Source organism: Salmo salar, chromosome 16 (assembly GCF_965601325.2).
Source record: "Salmo salar chromosome 16, fSalSal1, whole genome shotgun sequence".
Taxonomy (NCBI): Eukaryota; Metazoa; Chordata; class Actinopteri; order Salmoniformes; family Salmonidae; genus Salmo; species Salmo salar.
In genome coordinates, this window is record NC_138306.1 from 71,081,489 (window position 1) to 71,103,820 (window position 22,332).

Below are 22,332 nucleotides of genomic sequence, written 5' to 3' on the forward strand. Positions count from 1 at the left end.
CACCATAGCTCTAAAGCCCTGATGTTAGGTCAATCTCCAACGTAAGCCGTATTGAGCTACAGGAAATTAAGTTTTGCGGCGATGTTAGGATGGGTGCCACACTGCTCAGAGAGAAAACACGGTACAGGGACAACGTTTAAAAGATCATCTAGGTGGGTGCCATTGTTGGAAAGTGGTCTAGACATTTGTAAGGTAATTCAGTACAATTCTAAACAAACAAATGACTCATCTCTAGCAAAGCACCTCCAACACAAATCAGCCCTCCAAATATATATATCACTCTCAATTTATGAAATTGGGCAATTACTGGAAGGTCAGCATCTTTTCAGAAGAGAGGCAGGATGCTTTATTAGAAGCATCTGTAACAGGGTGAAGATTACCCAGTTACTAGGAAGCCATTTTAAATATGTATAGTGAGATGCCAGAGAAAGCAGTAGCCTACAGAGTAATCGGAGAAGAATGCAATTTCAGAATTTATGTAGATATTCTAAACGAAGTGTTGATGATAACGTTCAAATGTAGTAACACGTCCATTGTACAATAAACAACCCTTTACATAATACCATAGAAGCATTGTTCTGCTAATATAACGATGTGGACCTTTCACCTTTCATTGTCATTCCCAGTTGATACAGATATTTGATGCCTATCTGCATTTTGTCTGGTTGTAATGGGACTACCTTGGCAAACATGTCTGAGTGGTCATACTGTCATGTGTGGTGTCCTGTATACAACAGGAGTTCCCTGATACTGGTGCAGGATACACGGGGTTTCTCCCTCCCCATATTGACTGATGCCATTCACTTCAATAATTAAAAAAAAGACAACACAAGTGAAAGTTGTGTGTAGTAAAATGTTTATGCTAAAGTGCCAGGTCTCTCTCCATTCAGAGATATGAGTATCAAGGCTGTCTGTCAATCATTACATCATCTTGCAAGTCTCCAAATGCTGGCTCCATAGATGAATCTGTGAACACATACACAAATAGTCACTGCTCTATTACCAATGTCAGTTAGGATAGGTGATATCTAACAAACAAACATATACTGTACTATGTTGAAGTTTGAACAGGCCAGACAAAACCTTACAAATTCTGGTCTCCTTCATCAACAACTGTTGGTGAACAGGCAAGAGGTGAGGATTGAGGTAAGGTCTTTGCCAGCGCCCCATTCATGGGCATGGCAGCGTAGATGAGCTCATGGCCCTTCATCAAAGATACTGGTCGGTCACACACAAACACACACACAGAGCACTGATCACATTATCAATGATGGTTATGATTACCCTGGTGGAACCAACCTGGTCGCTGAATTCAGCTTTCTATTTCACTTCAGACATGACAGCACTGTATATACATTTCAACATCAATGCCCTCAGAAGATGACATCCCAACAATGCTACCAAGGTAACCCCTGCTACTACTAACACTGCCCATGACGCATACTTCAAAATACCCTTCATTTGCATCGTAGTCCAGCTCCATGCTGTTACTATAGCATCCTTCACTACTACTACTGCTCCTTCAGTTACTGTCCCTACAGCGACTGCAAGGAGAAAGAATATTGCATTGAATCTCCTGCTCTCCTATTGCCTTTGTGGTTCACAGATAGATCTAGGACTGAACCTTTCAGATACTCCCTACTTGTCTCCCAACTCACACCTGGTTCCATAGCCACTAACATCTCCAATGACCTCCTATGTTCTGCTAAAGTCGGTACCTGTGGATAATACTTTCCTGTGCTCAGGTTAGGTACACATCGCTCATCCCGTGTAAACTTTGGGTCCCAACGGTTGATAAGGAGCCACCTCCTGACACTTTCCGTTTACCGTCACTGGTCCCAATCTTCAGGGAGGTACATCCAGCGCTTGCTGGCTGTTAGGAATGCGGGAGAGACTAGTGGCGTTGGGAAAGTATCCAACCTTACAAAACTCTGAGTCACATGTTTCTTAATCACACTCTGCAGGAGATGTGATGCTACTACTTCCCTTCCGGTGACGTGGCTTCCTGTATACAGGGATCTGTGGCTATTCTTTGAAGAGTTGTATTTTCTTTGACAAACACCTCACTGAAAGTTGACAATAGTGTATGAAATGACAACACTATCTCTGCTACTCTCACCATGATCTGGGTATGTGCGATGTTCAATTTAACTGCATGGTAGTCTCTATATTGTGCACTGTTAGCTGTCCTTCCTCTCCTATGACCTATCCCCTTGATATCACTATACACAGAGGAGTCGTATAATTCCCAAGAGACCTGAATCATTATCCAACCCAAATTTAGAATGACAGTCCTTAGTGCTTCATGTTGAGTCTATCACTCGAATTCGAGACCCCAACTTAGCACATAGCGACATTGTTAGTATGTACATTTACAGACATGGAGAATATATAGACAGTATGCACTACTTATATTACCAGGATTAACTTTTCTCATCACGGCCTCCATATATCCCTGTTTTACTGTTGCGAGTGGCATGTTAATGACAGATCGGTATCTCAATGTATTTTTTACCTAAATTACCATACATTTCCCAGTGTGTAGACCTCCACAATCAACCTGATACCCCAAATAAACAGTTTAGGGCAACCCTAAATCAATTTACGGGCACAGTTGACCACCCCCCTCCTTCCCGGCACTCATCTTCTGGCGTATCTTCTTCCCAACGGCACATATGTAACTCATTCCTGTCACAGTTGATAGACCTTGATAATGTCCCAATTTTAATATCTGGGGAAATAAGCTGATTTTCTCAAGCACACAAATCTCTCACCTGAGCTAGCTGCCACCACCATTCTGTACAGACCATTCTGTCCGGTCCATTTTCCCACCAGTGCACCAGCAGCATGAGAGGAGTTTGAACGTAATGCCTCTCCATGCTCACTCCAGATGCACGTTCTCAGGACCCATGCAGCTCTCCTGTCGCTCATACACAGGTTTCTGGCTCGGACTCAGGTCTCCGTAGAAGTGGTGCAGGACAAGGCCATAGTGAACGCCATTACTTCAGCCGGTTAGGGGGTTTGAAGCTCACACTGTTCTGGTCGTATTATTCCTTCCATGCATATAGCTACCATCGGTAGTCACTATCGCCATAACGTAGAGAGAGGACAAACCAAAATAACAGTTTAAGGATCCGCCCCTTTTTCCAATTTTCGCCTAAAATGACATACCCAAATCTAACTGCCTGTAGCTCAGGAACTGAAGCAAGGATATGCTTATTCTTGATACCATTTGAAAGGAAGCATGTTGAAGTTTGGGGAAATGTGAAATTAATGTAGGAGAATAACACATTAGATCTGGTAAAAGATAATACAATGAAAAAAACATATTTTTTTTGTATTTGTTTTGTACCATCGTCTTTGAAATGGAAGAGAAAGGCCATAATGTATTATTCCAGCCCAGGCGAATTTAGATTCTGGCCACTAGATAGCAGCAGTGCATGTGCAACGTTTTAGACTGATCCAATGAACCATTGCATTTCTGTTCAAAATGTTGTATCAAGACTGCCCAAATGTGCCAAATTGGTATATTAATAACTTTTAAGTTCATAACTGTGCACTCCCCTCAAACAATAGCATGGTATTCTTTCACTGTAATAGCTACTGCAAATTGGACAGTGCAGTTAGATTAACAAGAATTTAAGCTTTCTGCCATATCAGATATGTCTATGTCCTGGGGAATTTTCTTGTTATTTACAACCTCATGCTAATCACATTAGCTTACGTTAGCTCAACCGTCCTGCGAGGGACCCACCGATCCTGTAGAAGTTAAAGAGGTTAACTCATTTCTGATTCAGAAAACCCAAGCAACTATTTACCGTATGACAAATTGTTACCTTCCCAATTTTCTTAATACAAATGTCAAAGAGCATACCAACACACTGTTGAAACCATTTTCCAAATTGGCCTATACTCCCTTATCATACTTGGAACCTCACCACAGAGTTATCCGGTCAGGGACTTAGAACATACAGCTTACGAAATCTGGTAAAATTTGTATTGAAACAAAGACAATAACAAGAACAGCCCAAAACCAACAACAGCAATACTTCTTCATATTATACAAAAATCTCACTCAGTGTCTCTATCATTTCTAGCGAGGTTGAACTCTCTCCACCCATTTGGAGAGTTGGTGCACCACCCCTGCAATAGCAGTTTTGACAGTGGGTTTCAACCCTGCCATCAAATCAGAGGTACATATTCCTGCATTTTCATTAAAATAATTTGCTAGTGCCGAATCAGTGCACAACGAATCTTCCATCCTATCAACTTACTCACGTACCACCTCATTTTGACCCTGAGTGAATTTACACATTTTGTTAACGTCAGGGTGGAACAAAATATTTCCAATAGCATAAAATATTTCCAAATATTTCAATTTGTTCCTGAGAAGTTACTGGGTCACATGCCTCACGAGAGGACGACCAGGCAGGAGTACGATAGTTTCAGACTATTTGTACCAACATTGCTCTCGGCAATAGGGAACAGACAACATTATCATAAACACCAGCGTGGAATCCAAACGTTCTGCCCTGTTTCCTCAGGAAAAGGATAAACTCCTCAACCCTCTTCAACAGGGTCAGGCTCTTCTTTCATTATGCTACGCATTTCACCAATACTCAGAAAGCGTCTGGTGTTGGTGTGGCATTTGGAGTCGTGTTATAGTTTGGCCATCAGGCAGAATGGGGTTCCCTCCCTCTGGGAGTCTCTGCCAGGATAATAAGTCATCGCAACTGCATGAGTATGAACCCGGGCACACCTCTCTATGGTTTCCGGGATCCCTTGGATCTATGATCCAGCCCGGGACTACTATGTCTGGAAAGGTGACAGTCCCTCTACTGCCTCTCTCAACCCATAATGCTCTTTTTCCTCTATATGAGAGGGATATAGGGGAGACGTGACCTGTTTAGCCTGGGATACTTGATATCCCGGGGTGAACGGTGGGGAAGTGGCAAGACTATATACCCCCTCCACAGGTGTTCTGATGCTGCTGAAGGGCAGCCGTAAGTTGTTGGACTTTATTTTGATTATTTTCCAGAGCCCTCATAAGGTCCTAGTTCTGTTCATCTAATTTATGAGCCCGCCAATCTGTTATTTCACATTTTGTATTAGTTGCCTCATACTTGTCAGTCTCCTGGACAAGATGACCCTGCATATCTTTAATTTGAGCTTTATCGGGTATGCTCTTCTGTTGATAAAACGTCGACACCAAAACGCTTGAATATTGAGCTTGCGATTTCTCATTAATTTCCTTGTGCCATACCACAACAGCATCTCTGAGTTCTTGTTTGGAATTTTCCGTGAGCAGGGAAATACTGACCAATTTTATCCAGTTTGCAAAAAAATTTACATATTCGAGCTGAATTGGTAGATTGCTTGTGCGCCTCTTTCAGAGCCTCTATGGCTTTTTCTAAACTTCCTCTAACCCCTCTTTAAAGGGAGAATCGTGGCCGTCGGTCGTCAAAAATAGTTATGATTCCGAACTCTCTCCCGACGATGTCCAGGGTGTTTCTCTTCACCCACGGCTCTAATACACGCCAATGGTTGCTATTTTTCAGGTAGTGATACTCACTTCCCAGAGAGTAGTTACAGTATAGGTGCCTAATAATTTGGTCACTGGACCTGATACCATCTGCCAATTTATTACTGGAGAATACGGGAGACCTAATGTTGTCACGACTTCCGCCGAAGTCGGCTCCTCTCCTTGTTCGGCGGCGTTCGACGTCACCGGCCTTCTAGCCATCGCCGCTCCACTGTTCATTGTTCCATTTGTTTTGTCTTGTTTCCCCGCACACCTGGTTTACATTCCCTAATCACACTACATATATATATTCCTTCTGTTCCCCCCATGTCTTTGTGTGGAATTGTTCTTTGTTACGTGTTTTTGTGTGAAGCGCCAGACTGGTTTTCCGGGTACCGTGTTCACCCATTGTATGTTTAAATGGTCTTTGTGACTTTACACTTTTGCTTTTGGCTGGAGGTTTGTCTGACGCAGTTGCGTCCATCGGTTGTTTGTTTCTGCCTAATAAAGTGTGCGCCTGATCACAACTCTCTGCTCTCCTGCATCTGACTTCTTCACCAGTAGCGCACAACCTGACAAATGCTGTTGACAACACACATAACCAAAATGATTCACAGTTGTCTTCCAGCCGCTCCTACTGCTGCTACTGCTGCTACACACAAATCACGTTCAAACAACGTTCAAATATTTTCTTGCTTTTCTAACCATGAATGTGTCTCTCCTCCAGAACGTATAGGCATCCTTTTATAACTATCCACATTCCCTTCTTTTGGTCCTTCTCCATGGACTAATTCTCTACAACCTAGCATACTAGTAGTACACAAGCATGACAATTTATCCATTCACACACACTCTACTGCCTCACGGCCACTCCGGCTGAGACTTTCATCCCTCTTACAGATCTGGCAGGGGAATAACCCCACTAGGGACCTATCCTACACGGAACCTACCCTACACTGTAGTGTCACTCATGAATCTCGCAGATAACTAGCTCCACTCAGGACCTATCCTTATGGAACCTACCTTAAACCATGTATTTCTATGGATCTTGCAGAGGAACACCTGTAATGAGTGCGCTGAAAGTTGGGAAGCAAGTTCAGGGAGTGAGTGTTGTAATAAATAAATAAATGAAACAATAACCACGTAACACAAGCAAAGCACCGACATGAAAACAGAGTCAATAACACCTGAGGAAAGAACCAAGGGGAGTGACAGATATAGGGAAGATAATCAAGGAGGTGATGGAGTCCAGATGAGTGTCATGAAGCGCAGGTGCACGAGATGATGGTGACAGGTGTGCGGGATAATCAGCAGTCTGATGACCTAGAGGACAGAGAGGGAGTATAAGTGACAACACCTCTACCCAGGACTGTCTTGTTTTGCACGCTTTGTGCAAAATAATAAAATGCAGTACTACAGGATATTTCTTAACGTAGCTCTTTATTAGCTAGCTACAACTTGCATGTTCACGTATCTCCAACCATAATCAACTGACCATGACCTAACGATCTGGGTGGTCTTAACCAATCATAGCACAGTATGATACGATGGTAAAATGCATCCAATTATAATTCAGTATGTTTACACATATGAATATTACATCCCCCTTCTTTAAAAACAAAATAAATGTTTTACATCTTCTAAGCGTTTTTGAATACATGCTCTGTAGTTTGAACTCAAGGTAAGTAATCATTTATATTGCATACTACACCAACTGAATCAACATAGAGTCTGAACCAATGATCCAACATACTGTTACTTTTCGAACAAGGGATTCTCAGCAACTCAGCTTTCACTGTAGAAATGACATCTTAACATTTCAAACAAATACAATACCAAAGCATTTCAAGTGAACTTTCAATAACAAGTTTACAGTCTGGAACTCTTTTAGGGCAGCGATCCGCCTACACCCTTTGACATTTCACAGGTCCAGGACAGCTCTGGGCTTGACCTCTCTTCCTGACCTTGTGCGATATGATGCTGAGCATGCTTCTGTGTCAGTCAACAGCTCTTGTGGTGTTGCAGGTAAGTACGGTGTATGTTGTGCTGAGTGTGTGTTTAGTCCATCACGTTCTCTTTCAGGGGAACAGTTCATCTCATCAGTGTGTTGTTCTTTTGTGTTCAGTAGGTGACGACGATTGCGGCGGTACACCGCTCCTTCTGCGGTGCTGACGTGATATGAACGTTCAGTGTCAGCTGGCTGGATGACAACTGATGGCTTCCAGAGGCCATGCTCCTGGATTCTAACTGACTCTCCGTCGATCAGTGGTGGCAGTGGTCCAGCTGACCTGTCGTAGTATCGCTTTTGTTGTTGTTGTCTCTGTGCACGTTTTTCATGCATTTCCTTGTAGCTGACACCTCAGGTTGCAGCTGCTGGTTGGTGCTGGGAAGGGTTGAGCGAAGTCTGCGGCTCATCAACAGCTGGGCTGGTGATTTGAAGTTGTCAACTGGAGTGTTGCGGTATTCAAGGAGACTGAGGTAAGGGTCTCTCTTGTCTGCTTTTGCTTTGTCCATGAGTGATTTAGCAATCTGCACAGATTTTTCAGCAAGGCCATTACTTTGAGGGTAATGTGGGCTTGTGGTGACGTGTGAACTCCCATCCTTTTGTGAAGGATTCAAACTCATTTGATTTGTAACAGGGCCCATTGTCAGATATTAAAGTCTCTACAATGCCATGCCTGGCAAAGGTTGCTTTCAGCTTGTGTATCACAGCTGCAGATGTGGTGCTGTGAAGCTTGTCGAGTTCGAAGTATCTGCTGTAGTAGTCCACTGTTACGATGTAGTCCTCGTTGTTCCAGGTGAACAGATCGGTTGCCACGACCTGCCAGGGTCGGTCCGGGATACAGTGAGGTAACATTGGCACTTTGGTGTTTGAGGGGCATCGTTCAAGACAGATGGCGCATTTACCAACAATGTCCTCTATTTGTTTGCACATTCCGGGCCAAAACAAAATGTCCCGTGCTCTCTGTTTGCACTTTTCCATGCATCCAGCATGGATCTTTGTCAAAATCTCTTCTCTGAGACTGGTAGGAATAATGATTTTCTCTCCTTTGAAAATGATTCCATTGATCTGTGATAGTTGATCATGATGGTTCCAGAACTCTGAGACGCTCTGAGGGCATTTTCTCCTCTCCTCAGGCCTCCTGTAGGTAAGAAACTTCCTGGAGAGTGTGTCTGCGACAGCGATGTCTTTGCCTGGACGGTGAGTGATTGTGAAGTCGTATCTTTGTAGTTGAAGGATCATTCTCTGTAGCCTTGGCGGGGCTGCACTAGTGGTTTCCTCATGATTGACTCAAGGGGCTTATGGTCGGATTCCACAATGACTTGTCGTACATATACGTACTGATGGAAACGTTTACATCCGAACAGAATGTCATAGAGCACTTTTTCGATTTGAGCGTAGTCTGTCTGTGAGAGATTTGAAAGCGTAGCCGATGGGCTTTCCTTCTTGCAGTAGCACTGCACCTAGCCCATACTTCGACAAGTCCACTTGGAGTCTGAGCTCTTTGTTGGGGTCGTACTAGGCAAGGATTGGTCCTGGTTCTCTCGTGATCAAGTCTTTCACATTCTGGAAAGCAATGTCGTGTTGCTTGTCCCAGAGAAACTCACTGGACTGCTTTAGCAGTTGACGCAGGGATGCATTAGGATTGGAGAGGCTGGGTGCGAACTTGGCTAAGTAGTTGACCATGCCAAGCACTGTTTCCAGCTCTGCACGGTTCTTTGGTGGCTCCATTTCTTTTATGGCTGAGATCTTCTGTGGATCTGGCTTGATTCCATTCGCATTGAGAAGATATCCGAAGTAGCTGACTTCTTTAGCACCGACTGTGCTCTTCTTGGGGTTGAGCCAGACTCCTCTCTCGCTGGACCTTTGCAGCATCACGCGGAGGTTTCGGTCGTGCTCCTCCTTGGTTCGACCATAGACAAGGATGTCGTCCACAATTGCCACAACTCCGTCGAGGCCTTCGTACACTTCGTCGATCTTTCGCTGAAACTCGTCTTGGGATGAGATAATCCCAAAAGGCAGGCGATGGAACCTGTAGCGTTCAAACGGTGTGTTGAATGTTGTGAGCTTAGATGACTCTTCTGTGAGCTTGATAGCCCAGTAGCCTGATCTAGTGTCCATGACACTGAAGTAGTGTGCTCCCGCTAGCTTGTGTGTGATGTCATCTAGCATCGGTAAAGGATAATGGGGGCGTTTGATAGCCTTGTTCAAGTCTCTTGGGTCGAGACATATTCAGAGCTTGCCTGTGCGTGGTTTCTCCACCACCACTAACGCGTTTACCCAGTCAGTTGGTTCTGTAACCTTGGTGACTATGTCAGATTGCTCCATGCTCTCCAACTCTTTCTTCAGACGGGCACGGAGAGCAAGGGGAATCTTTTTCGGTGGGTAGACCACAGGGGTTGCGTCTGGGTCAAGGTGAATGGTACATTCTCCTGGGAATAATCCTATTCCTGTAAAAACATCAGCAAACTTCTCCAGTACATTTTCTGTCTCTACTGGTGCTGTCACTGATAAAACTAGCTTGATGAGGTCCATGTCTAAACATGCTTTAAGACCTAGCACTGCAGGTGCTCTAGTGTCAACAACATAAATGTCCAACATCATGTCACTTTCCTTGTATTTGTATTTGAAAGTGCATGTGCCTTTTACTGGGAGCTGTTCACCACCATAACCAGTCAGTCTGCGCATGGTGGGCTGTAGCTCGCACTCAGATGTCAAGCTGCGGTACTTATTCAGAGGAATAATGTTTACTTGTGCACCAGTGTCTAGTTTGAACTTTAGCTCTGTGCCTTGTGTTCCTTTCTCAATGTCAGCAAAGGCTTGCTCTGTCCCTGATATTTGACTTTTCTGTGTCACTGAATCAATAAACAGTTCTTCAGAGTTTGACTCTTTTATTGACATTTCATCTTCACTCGCTGTGTGTACTGTTTTTCCACCTTAAGCTCTGCACACTTTTGCAAAGTGATTCCATTTACCACATTTAGTACACTGTTTGCCTTTAGCTGGGCAAGTTCCTTGTTTGCCATGCACTTGGGGCGTTTTGAGTCTGTGTCGCTCTGTTTTGGAGTTATGTCTCTCTCCGTTTTAAACGCGCTCTCTGTGCACCGAGGTGTGCTTTGATGTCTGCCTGTCTGCTGCACTGCTTGTTCACGTGATGCGCTCGTGCTGCCGCGCAAAATGGTTTTCATCTGACCCTGTGCTAGCTCGTGAGATCTGGCTATGTCGATAGCTTTGTCCAGCGTTAGCTGAGACCCAAGATTCAAAAGTTTCTCTCTCGCTCGCGGTGAGTGTATTCCAAATACAATACGGTCCCTGACCATCTCATCCTTGTTTGCATAATCACAGTCTTTCACAAGCAGACGCAGCTCAGTCACAAACTGTTCAGAAGACTCACTAGTGTTAGGGTTTAACCAACTATTTGTTAGCATAACCTATATAAAATAACAGAGAAGCTATGCCACAATATTAAGTATATAAACTATTGGCTAATTGAATACTGCTATATGTTAGAGTAAGTGGCTCATGTGATGGTGGGTCATGTGGACAGAATGATGATGCTTTAAAACAGGGTTTTGCAAGAGCTTTTTGCTGAACAACAGCAATAACAAGATAATGGGTGCAATGTAGGAGTTTTAGAGAATTGTGCATTATGTAACAAGGTGTAGGCTGCTGACTTAGTGATAGGAGGTTGTGAAACCCATCACAAGGGGAGCATGTGAGGAACAGGTAGAGTGGAGAAACAACAGTATAAGTAAATCACTGGAAATTGAGTGGTTGCTGACTCTTGAGTATACACTAAGAAGATAAGATCCAACGCCAGGCAACATGTGATGCGTCACGAGGTTGGGACCAACCTGCACGCCAACGATAGGCTGGAGTAAGTCTAAACCACACCCAGTCTCTACTCTGACAGGCCCATCAAGGAGTGGGAACAACGTCTGTCAAGAAGTATTTAACCTGTTGGGGATAGGGGGCAGTATTTGCACGGCTGGATAAAAAACGTACCCGATTTAATCTGGTTACTACTCCTGCCCAGTAACTAGAATATGCATATAATTATTGGCTTTGGATAGAAAACACCCTAAAGTTTCTAAAACTGTTTGAATGGTGTCTGTGAGTATAACAGAACTCCTATGGCAGGCCAAAACCTGAGAAGATTTCAAGCAGGAAGTGGCCTGTCTGAGAAGTAGTGTTTCATCTTGGCTCTTTTTATTCAAGACTCAGGATCTGTGCAATAACGTGACACTTCCTACGTCTTCCATAGGGTCTCAGAGCCCGGGAAAACGTTGAACGATATCGAGGCAGGCTCTGGCTGAAACACTTTATCGCTTTTGGCAAGTGGCCACTCAGAGTACTATGGGCTTAGGCGCGTGCCCGCTTCGACCGAATGGTTTCTTTTCCTTTGTCTGTTTATCTAAACGCAGATTCCCGGTCGGAATATTATCGCTTTTTTATGAGAAAAATGGCATAAAAATTGATTTTAAACAGCGGTTGACATGCTTCGAAGTACGGTAATGGAATATTTAGAATTCTTTTGTCACGAATTGCGCCATGCTCGTCACCCTTATTTAGCCTTTAGGATAGTGTCTAGAATGCACGAACAAAACGCCGCTGTTTGGATATAACAATGGATTATTTTGGACCAAACCAACATTTGTTATTGAAGTAGAAGTCCTGGGAGTGCATTCTGACGAAGACAACAAAGGTAAGAACATTTTTCTTATAGTAAATCTGACTTTGATGAGTGCTAAACCTGCTGGGTGTCTAAATAGCTAGCCCTGTGATGCCGGGCTATCTACTGAGAATATTGCAAAATGTGCTTTCACCGAAAAGCTATTTTAACCAATCATAGCACAGTATGATACGGCGGTAAAATGCATCCAATTATAATTCAGTATGTTTACACATATGAATATTACAGGGACCTATCCTGAAAGGAACCTACCCAACACCATATATTTACGACCTGACGTTACACGATGGGCTTACTGAATAAACTTAGGCTTTCTAGGTCGGTAACCAATAATTGTTCATCCTATGATTCTCATCTCCCCAAGATGTTGGAATGAGTGGTAACAGGTGTACTGTGCCTACCTTATTTTGTTTTTTTTGTGCCGTCTCCTGCTCCACTGATTCAGACTCTCCAGTTCGATTGTAAATCGTGGTGAACCCTGCACACAGCACCAACTGTTAGATTCTAAATAAACAGAGTAAAACTCAAAGACAACTAGTAAAGCTCAAACCAAGTTCATTCACCCACTGGGTCTCACAGCTGCATAAGACAAAGACATGTTTCCACCAGCACAAGTATTTATAGCCCCCTTTAGGCGAAGTCTCCTCCTTTTCTCTGAACACTACATCTTTGTTGCTAGGCAGGAAGTTAAGTGATGTGGGTAATAAACTGCTCCTTCTCCCTTAATGTGACCTGACCTCGGCCCACATTCCTCCGTAATCCACAGCTATCCACCCTTATCAGTGACCGCAATCATGTGATTGCCTTTTCCCTTACTTAGTAACTTCCCAGGCCCATGGCTCTTGTGTACCTTCAATTGACCCCACCATAAACATTCCTCTAACATATAACCATTAACTTTTGGTGTAGCAAGTATTTCAAATTACAACCCAACACTTTTGACCAGGTCAAATGTCACCAGCCTGATTCAAGTGTCCTTCCTGTTCTATTTATAGACAAGTGGTAAATTACATTTTGTTATAATGAAAGGACAAAGCTTTTTGATAATGCAATTTATAACTAAAGTGACTACCACATGTATCTGCTTGTTATTAGCCTTTCAACAACAAATGTTGTTTTGGTTCCAAATAATACATAGTTATACTCAAATAGCTCCGTTTTGTTCATGCGTTCGGGTCACTATACGAAGGGTGACGCGCGAGCGCATTTCGTGACAAAAAAAATTCAAAATATTCCATTACCGTACTTAGAAGCATGTCAAACACTGTTTAAAATCAATTTTTATGCTATTTTTCTCGTAAAATAGCGATAATATTCCAACCGGGCGACGTTGTATTCATTCAAAGGCTGAAAGAAAGAAATGGAGTAGTCTCGTGGACGCGCATCTCCAGTGTCACTGTTCCCAGCCTGACCACTCACAAATTCTCCTGCTGTTCTATGCCCAGAGACTGCAGACACCCCATTCCACTTTCTGGCGCCTTCTGAGAGCCAATGGAAGCCTTAGAAAATGTCACGTTACAACACAGATGCTGTATTTTCGATAGAGATGCTACAGAAGGACAACAAATTGTAAGACAGGGCACTTCCTGTATGGAATCTTCTCAGGTTTTGGCCTGCCATATGAGTTCTGTTATACTCACAGACACCATTCAAACAGTTTTAGAAACTTTAGTGTTTTCTATCCAAATCTACTAATTATATGCATATTCTAGTTTCTGGGCAGGAGTAGTAACCAGATTAAATCGGGTACGTTTTTTATCCGGTCGTGAAAATACTGCCCCCTATCCCAAACAGGTTAACCTAAATCAAATCAAATGTATTTATAAAGCCCTTCTTACATCAGCTGATATCTCAAAGTGCTGTACAGAAACCCAGCCTAAAACCCCAAACAGCAAGCAATGCAGGTGTAGAAGCACTAGTTATCAAACCAGGTATTTTTTATACATCATTTCACATAACATACATTACCTTTGTTGATCAAACTCCGAACTACCTTGCAAATCCGATTTGTAGGCAATGTTAGCCTGTAGCTAGCTAGCTAACCTGCCTCTCTGGTATTATCAAATTATAAAGTTACATAACCAGCAGTACCTAGACAATACACAATGAACTTGTATGAGCTACGACCTAACTAAGTTGTAATGAGGTAGCTAGCTAATTACTTATCTAGCTACACTAACGTTAGCTAAAAGGTTAGCTAGCCTGCCTTGCTTTATCAAAAGATGACTACCTACATAATCAGCAATAATATTATCTATCGTTGTTAGCTAAGTTATACCAGAGAGGTCATTATATTCCAGTATCTCTGGTTATACTTACCATCACTGGTCGTTGCACACCGGAATCCTACTCAATGGGCAGATTCAATAATGATAAGCCACGGGACAGTGGTCTAAGGCCCGTGGCATGAATGAGAAAAATCAGTGAGGAAGGAACGCTCTTCTCAAATGCAACAGTAATCTGCCCCCTTGGTCTCATTGTCAACAATGCAGTATGGTGCATCGTCCAGAAAACATACATATCTTTTCCATAAAATATATGTTTGACTTTTCAAACTCGTTTTCATTGGGAAGGCACATAATGCGTTTTTATCAAAAGCAATCACTTTTGCATGTGAAAACACAGAATCCTTCTTATTACTCTACGTGGTAATTATGTGACTTTTGTTTTGAGCCGACTTCACCGTGGGCTTTGAACGGGGCACCTAGCTAACGACCGGAAGGCAACCCGGGTTGAAAACAAATGCAAGAAAACAATGAAGGGAAGCGAAGTGGGAGGAGACATAATTTGCAAGTGGAGCTTGGCAAAACAGGGTATGATTTGTTAAAACCCAACCTTCATTTATTTGTGACGCACTTTTATCGTTTTAGACAATACTGACTTTATGACCAAAATGATTCTATTCACACTTTGTAGTCAATTTTGACACTATAATAAATGTTTCTGATTCATATCGATGCCACATAGGCTGTTTTCAAAGGGATTCGTTGCTTTTTATGGGCAGTCGCTTTTTACGTGTTGCATTTGTATTGAATGTGCTCTGTGATTCATTATGCTTGCTTACAGGTTAACGGGGTAATTGAGCACACCTGTGCCCCTCCCTTTAAAACAGGAGAACATGGTGTGCTCTGGGCGCAAATGGCGGAAAGGTGGAGAACGTCATCGGGGACTGGACAGTTTACAGGGCTCTTGGTGAAGAAGGAGGAACTAGTCGAATGGGGTGGGGATTTATATATATTTTTGTATTATTAAATAGGGTTAGTTGGTGGTGCCATTTTATTTTTGTATCACAAAATGTAACATAATGAAGAGAATTTAAGGTAGGTAGGCCTTGACTGGCCTCACTCCAGTGCAGTAGGTAGCGGTGTATGCAACTTAAGTTGGATGCGATCTGCCAACCCAATCCCGAAGAAGAAGATGCTCTGGACACAGAAGCCGGGCCTTGTTTTTCCAGTGGTAATTTAAGCATTACAATGAAACTTGGGCATTACGATGATCATACCAGATGCATTGTTATTTATGAGCCAACTTTTTAAGTGTTTCCAAAACAAACACATAGAGGGAACGTTCGCTAAGTGTGTAATTAGATCATGAGTGGAAAACGGTTAGGATGGAAAGAAATGCGGAGCTGCCCTGGGATCAGCTTTCTCCATTCAAATCTTACGTTAACATTTTCCACAATACTGATGACGGTTCAGCTCCAACAGACATAAACTCAGCAAAAAAAAGAAACGCCCCCTTTTCAGGATCCTGTCTTTCAAAGATAATTTGTTAAAATCGAAATAACTTCACAGATCTTCGTTGTAAAGGGTTTAGACACTGTTTCCCATGCTTGTTCAATGAACCATAAACAGTTAATGAACATGCACCTGTGGAACAGTCGTTAAGACGCTAACAGCTTACAGACGGTAGGCAATCAAGGTCAAAGTTATGAAAACACAAAAAGAAAGATGCCCAGGGTCCCTTCTCATCTGCGTGAACGTGCCGTAGGTATGCTGCAAGGAGGCATGAGGACTGCAGATGTGGCCAGGGCAATAAATTGCAATGTCCGTACTATGAGATGCATAAGACAGCGCTACAGGGAGACAGGATGGAAAGCTGATCATCCTCGCAGTGTCAGACCACGTGTAACAACACCTGCAAAGAATCGGTACATCCGAACATCACACCTGCGGGACAGGTACAGGATGGCAACAACTGCCCGAGTTACACCAGGAACACACAATCCCTCCATCAGTGCTCAGACTGTCCGCAATAGGCTGAGAGAGGCTGGGCTGAGGGCTTGTAGGTCTGTTGTATGGGCACAAACCCACCGTCGCTGGACCAGAAGGACTGGCAAAAAGTGCTCTTCACTGACGAGTCACGGTTTTGTCTCACCAGGGGTGATGGTCAGATTCGCGTTTATCGCCGAAGGAATGAGCGTTACACCGAGGCCTGTACTCTGGAGCGGGATTGATTTGGAGGTGGAGGGTCCATCATGGTCTGGGGCAGTGTGTCGCAGCATCCTCGGACTGAGCTTGTTGTCATTGCAGGCAATCTCAACACTGTGCGTTACAGGGAAGACATCCTCCTCCCTCATGTGGTACCCTTCCTGCAGGACACATTACTCCATTTCTGTTAGTCACATGTCTGTGGAACTTGTTTAGTTGATGTCTCAGTTGTTTATTTACACATGTTAAGTTTGCTGAAAATAAACGCAGTTGACAGTGTGAGGACGTTTCTTTTTTTGCTGAGTTTATTACAATCTATCGCTGCAAATACAGTAGGGCATTGAGGTGGCTTATTGTGCTTACCCAATGATAATGCACTACATCACAGATTGGGCACAACATTGCGCACATCATGAAATACATTCAGGCAAAAGATTTGACAGTAGCCTAGTTGTGAAATAGAAGTCAGTTGATTGGACAATATATAGGCCCATGTTGTCTGTGTCTTTTAATGCAGTCATCTTGATTTTCATTTGAAGCATTATTTTATCCTTGTTTGTAACAATCACAAATACTTTCAACTTTGTATTTGTACTCAACTTCATTCTGAAGTTACCAGCAGTCAGTCACAAAGATAGCCTAATAAAGGGGAGAAAGCATCTAACGATGCACTTTCACTGCTCTACGAGTGGTCTGAAACACTCCTAGATTTGCAAAGGTTTTTAAGAAACACGTTGCTAATGAAGGCTCTGGGAAACAGCTCGGCTACTGAAGATGCATCGTAAGAAGGTTCCAACGATGATCTTAACGCTATGTAGGCTTTGGCAAACGAGGCCCAGGTCAGGGAGAGGTAGCCAGCGGTTGGACTCCAAGCTGCCATGCCTCGCTACTGCAAGGGTGATATTTTTTGTATTGTTATTGAGCTTCGTTGTTAGTGATATTAAGGTAAAGAGTAATGGTTGTGGCTTGGAGACCAACCAGGTGAAGCAAATGTTGTGTTTGTATTGTATTTCCTGCTGTGTACTCTTAAGGATACAGCTTACATTTGTCTAGAGCCTTACTGTTTAGTAGTTGTACTTATTGTGATTTAACTTTGCAACTTTTGTATTGCTTCCTCACTTTTGCTGTGCTAGTTTGCTGTGTATCCACTGAACCTAACCTGAGTGCTGTGTATTCGCTAGAAATCTACCATGTTCTGTGTTATACCCATTTAACTTTGGCATGTATCTAACCCACACAACTTAAATTCAATACGTCTACTAGATTTTGTGAACCCCTCAAGCAATGTTCCTATTTTATTGAAACTGTAATAACATTGTAATGACCACGGAATAAACAACCTATTTTGTAATTCTGTGGTTGATGTGTTACCATGGTTTGTACCCAGTTCAAGTCTACATTGGCACTGCCCAGTCATTGCAACCTGTGGGCGATATGCAGTTTTTCTCATTTCAGGGTTTCCCAAACCAACTCACCATCAAGCTTTGATTGTTGGGACTGACTAAATCCTGGTCTATTTAATAGTGGGATGAAGTGAGGGCAGTACAAGTACCTCTGACACAGTGAGTCACCCACTTTTTTAAGATGGAGCAAATGCTTTATAAGAAAATAATACATCACGTTAATTGTTACTCCAAAATACCAAATTTGAACAGAAAAGAAAGACTGGGTACATACCGTGCTGTTTTATATGCCCAGGGCATTTACAGAATGCACAGATACAACTGCGTTTCATTAGATAAACTGTGGTTGCCAAGGTGACAAACTATGATTATGGCAATTTGGCCTCACTTTGTACCGGTCGATCACGCACTGGGATTTTGCGGTTCAGTCCTCCATCCATCGACAGGGGTGACAGTTAAAATCCGAGATGCAAGGTCAATTACATAATCACTGGGTATTTTTGGATGTTCGGAAGCTGTCCTTCTCAGCAATAAGGCCTTGATACTATTTTGGCTGAACACACTTTTTCAGAGCTTTTTTGGAGTCTTTCTGCAAGCCTTTGTTTGGGTCTGTTCGTTCTGTAGTCAATGGTCCAAAAAGTGTATTCATTAGCAGTATGATGTTGTGTGCAGTTTAATAGAACTCTTCCAGTCTGCAGTTCAAAGCTTGTGAATAGACTCCTGAGGTACAGGCCTTCATTGAAAGCATATATTATTGTGCCTGGCAAACGATATTGACCTTATTGTGATATAAAGTGTATTAAAGTGTATTTATTGGCATTATGATCTTTTGTTCCATTTGGTAGAACTTTTCCAGTGTCTAATTCGAAACTGGTAAAAAGGACTTCTGCGGTATAGTCCTTCATTGAGATCAATTAAAATTAAATGGGCCACATTAAGTGACCCACCAGCTGGACTAAGAGCACTACGATTCAGTGTTTTACCAGAGACGCACTGCACATCTTCTCCGATTCATCTACTCTCATGCTAACTGTTCCCTAATTGAGCCGTTAGCTGCAAAGTGGTGGCAAGCAGGTGGACGGACCCATTCCAGAGATAAAGTTAAAACCACCGGGAAAAAAAGATGAATCTGTAGCAATGAGCACTATACGGACAAAACGCAAATCCATCATTGGAACATGACATCTTTGTGGAACATAATGGTTAACACGGAGTGGCAGAATTATAAATCATATAAACCGTGATATGTCTCGCCTGGCATGACAGTAAGTCCTGAGAATCAGCGAATCATTGTCCTGCCTCTCCCTTGGCATACCAGAAGCCTCAGTAATTATAATCTTACTGGACACTTTATTTCTCCCCTCCACAGGAATCTGCAGCGACAAGATAAGTGTAGGGCCTTGTAATTGTGCGATGCCTTAGTCTTTCCAGCCCTCTGATAATGGGTTTGTGAAAGCCTTTTGCTCATTAAGCCGCTTTTGTTTTTTATTGGTGTGGGTTGATTATTTTTCAGGAGAATCCCAGGGGTTTAATGTCATTCTATAAACAGAGCAGTTGCTACTCTTCCCGAGCCCTTGTCCTTAGAAATCAAGAGTTATGTATGTGGCCATAAAAGGCCTCCATATTTACCACAACCCAATCTGACGCACTTACGATAACGGCCCAAAGTACACATTGGAAACTTTCCTAAATTCCTAAAGTAGACAGTCCAAGTGGTGCTCAATAATGATGATGTTCAGACATATTTATAATACTAGCACAAAGAGAAAATAACACAAAGTCCCTCAATAGTATGGCAAACAGAACTCATTAGTTTTCGTCCTAAATTGGGCAGTTGTGAAATTGTGTCTGCGACGCCTATTCATTTATGAGCATAATAAATCGGTGAGATTTCCTAGAAGTAAAGAAGATGAAATGAGTCTTTGCTGAAAGGCAGAGTGACTGTGAGCTATTTGCACTTATTTCTAATCCTCCTGGTTTGGGATGATATGTCGTAGCTGTCACGTGTGCTCCCTCTCTGGCCTTCTAGGTCACCAGGCTGCTCGTTAGGGCGCATAGCTGTCACCAGTGTTACTCGCATAATGACACTCACCTGGACTCCATCACATCCTTAATTACCTGCCATATATACAGTATGTCACTCCCTTTGGTTTCTTCCCCAGTCGTCATTGTTCCTGTATCATGTCGGTGCTCTGTTTTGTGTTTCTTGTTTTGTTCATTTATTAATTAAATGTATTCACTCCCTGAACTTGCTTCCCGACTCTCAGCGTACATCGCTACAGTAACAAGTCCAGCAGGCTTGGAATTGTCATGAATCCCGCTTCCTTGGTCTGTTTTCTGCCTGACCTGCCTGTTTTCTGTTTTGGAGTTGTTTCCTGAGGTTTCTGAACACACCCTGTCTGGTTGCCGGTGACGAAGTTAGGCGGGAGATCTCTCGATTACCCGCACCTGCATCTCATCAGCCATCTGCACACCTGGTCCTGATCATCACCTCTTCTCTTCATGAGCTCTGACATGACATCCATTCCCTGCCGGATCGTTAGCAATAAACAGTATGTTGTGTCAGCGTATCAGCCTCATGTTACCAGAGTTAGTTTTGTTGTTTTGTACTTTTTGCCGGTTACTCACTCCCGTTTACTCTGTCAAGTCATCCTCCCGGAACATTCACCCCTCTTGCCTGGTCGTCGGTGGTTTCAATGACATCATTGGATCTGCCTATTCACTCTCATCAACTCACCACCGCTGCCGCTCCGTCTCCTGGATTATTCCATTTTTACCTCGAGTCTGTAAATAAATACTCACCTTCATTTGACTCACCTTGTCCTGGTCTGCTTCTGGGTTCAGCTTTAGAGAATCGTGACAGGAATACTAAGTGAAAGGATTTCTAAAGGGGATCTGTGGAGAAAGGTTCAGATTTGCAGCACCTTTGTTACAGGTGTAATGCTGAAATCAACGTCCTGCCAAGAGTTCATGACAGGGAAGGCTTCATCATCACTTCCTGTTTGAAACAGCGCCCTCATCTTTTACAGAGACACCGACTCTTCTGACTGTCTTTTGGCCCCTGTTAGCTGCCTCTTTCTTCCTGTTATGTGGTAGGCCCAGGCGCCAGTCTGCAGTATGGAGTGGCTATGGTAGCTAGTGTAGGAACTCAGGCTACAGCAGCATCAATCCCGAGCAAACAAGATTAAAGCCATGAGTCATCATTTGGGCCACGGGTGCGGTGACCAAAGACCCAGGCCCCCAGTCTATTTCTCTCATCCGGGGGAAGAGAATAGCCAATCCCATTTCTCTCATCTCTCAGTCTCTTTGAGGTTCAGTAGAGAGGGTAAGCATGACCAATCGCACACAGCTAACCCCCCTTATCTCTCCCCTCTCCGCCTGCCTCCACTCCTATCCCTTGCCCTGGGCTTCAAATGTAATTGCAGCTACTTTTGGGAGGGCTCATCTGCAGAAAGTGCAGGGGATTTTGAGAAGGGGGGTATATTTGATAGAAAGAGAGTGAAGGGAGCAGTGGAAAAGAAAGTTATGTCTGAAAGGTTTGGCGTTTTTCAAAATGTCAAGCTGAGTTTCTCATTTGAAGCAATGGATGTAATGGCTTCGGTAGGAAATGACTCCCAATTACTTTATTTCAGCCAGATGCACTTATAGCGGTCATTTGAGCCTCAGCTCTCGTGCTGCCTGTCAAAAGCTGAAAACAACACAACCATTCACTATAGACTGGAAGGACTGGAATACTGCCACTGTCCTGCAGATAATTATAACTTATGTAATAATCTGATAAATACTGTATATATATGCAATATGAGTGACGGAACTTGTGCACAACTCAAAGTAGAGGAAAATGTTTCCTGTAATGTCTCATTAAAATTGTATGTTAAAATGTGTACATAAACATGTGGTCTCATATCTCAATCTGGCTCATTGGTAAACACGACTGAAGCTATCTTATTAATTCCACTGTCTGCTCTCTTCTAAATTAAATTAAGTCCACTGACTTGTAGTCAGCTAAACATCTCCACCCACACTGCCCCAAAAAACAGCATACACGCAGTGAGAGGCTTACTTTGAAATAAAATACATTGTCTGTAGGAAATGTTTTGATCAGCCATGTCAAATACCAGTTTTTTGGGGTATCTGTACTTTACTATATATATTTTTTTCTACTTTTACTTCACAACATTCCTAAAGAAAATAATGTACTTTTTACTCCATACATTTTCCCTGACACACAAAACTACTCGTTACATTTCGAATGCTTAGCAGGACAGGAAAAAGGTTATATT

The 22,332-nt window shown here is 42.9% G+C and overlaps 1 long non-coding RNA gene across 1 annotated transcript; it reads right to left on the minus strand.

The window, feature by feature from the left end:
* Positions 1-3,983: 3,983 nt before the first annotated feature.
* Positions 3,984-13,131, minus strand: LOC145861127 (uncharacterized). Its single transcript, XR_014380959.1, has 2 exons — positions 12,618-13,131; positions 3,984-6,844 (listed from the first exon to the last, which is right to left on the minus strand). It is a non-coding gene; the product is annotated as an uncharacterized LOC145861127 (long non-coding RNA).
* Between the last annotated feature and the right edge of the window lie 9,201 nt (positions 13,132-22,332).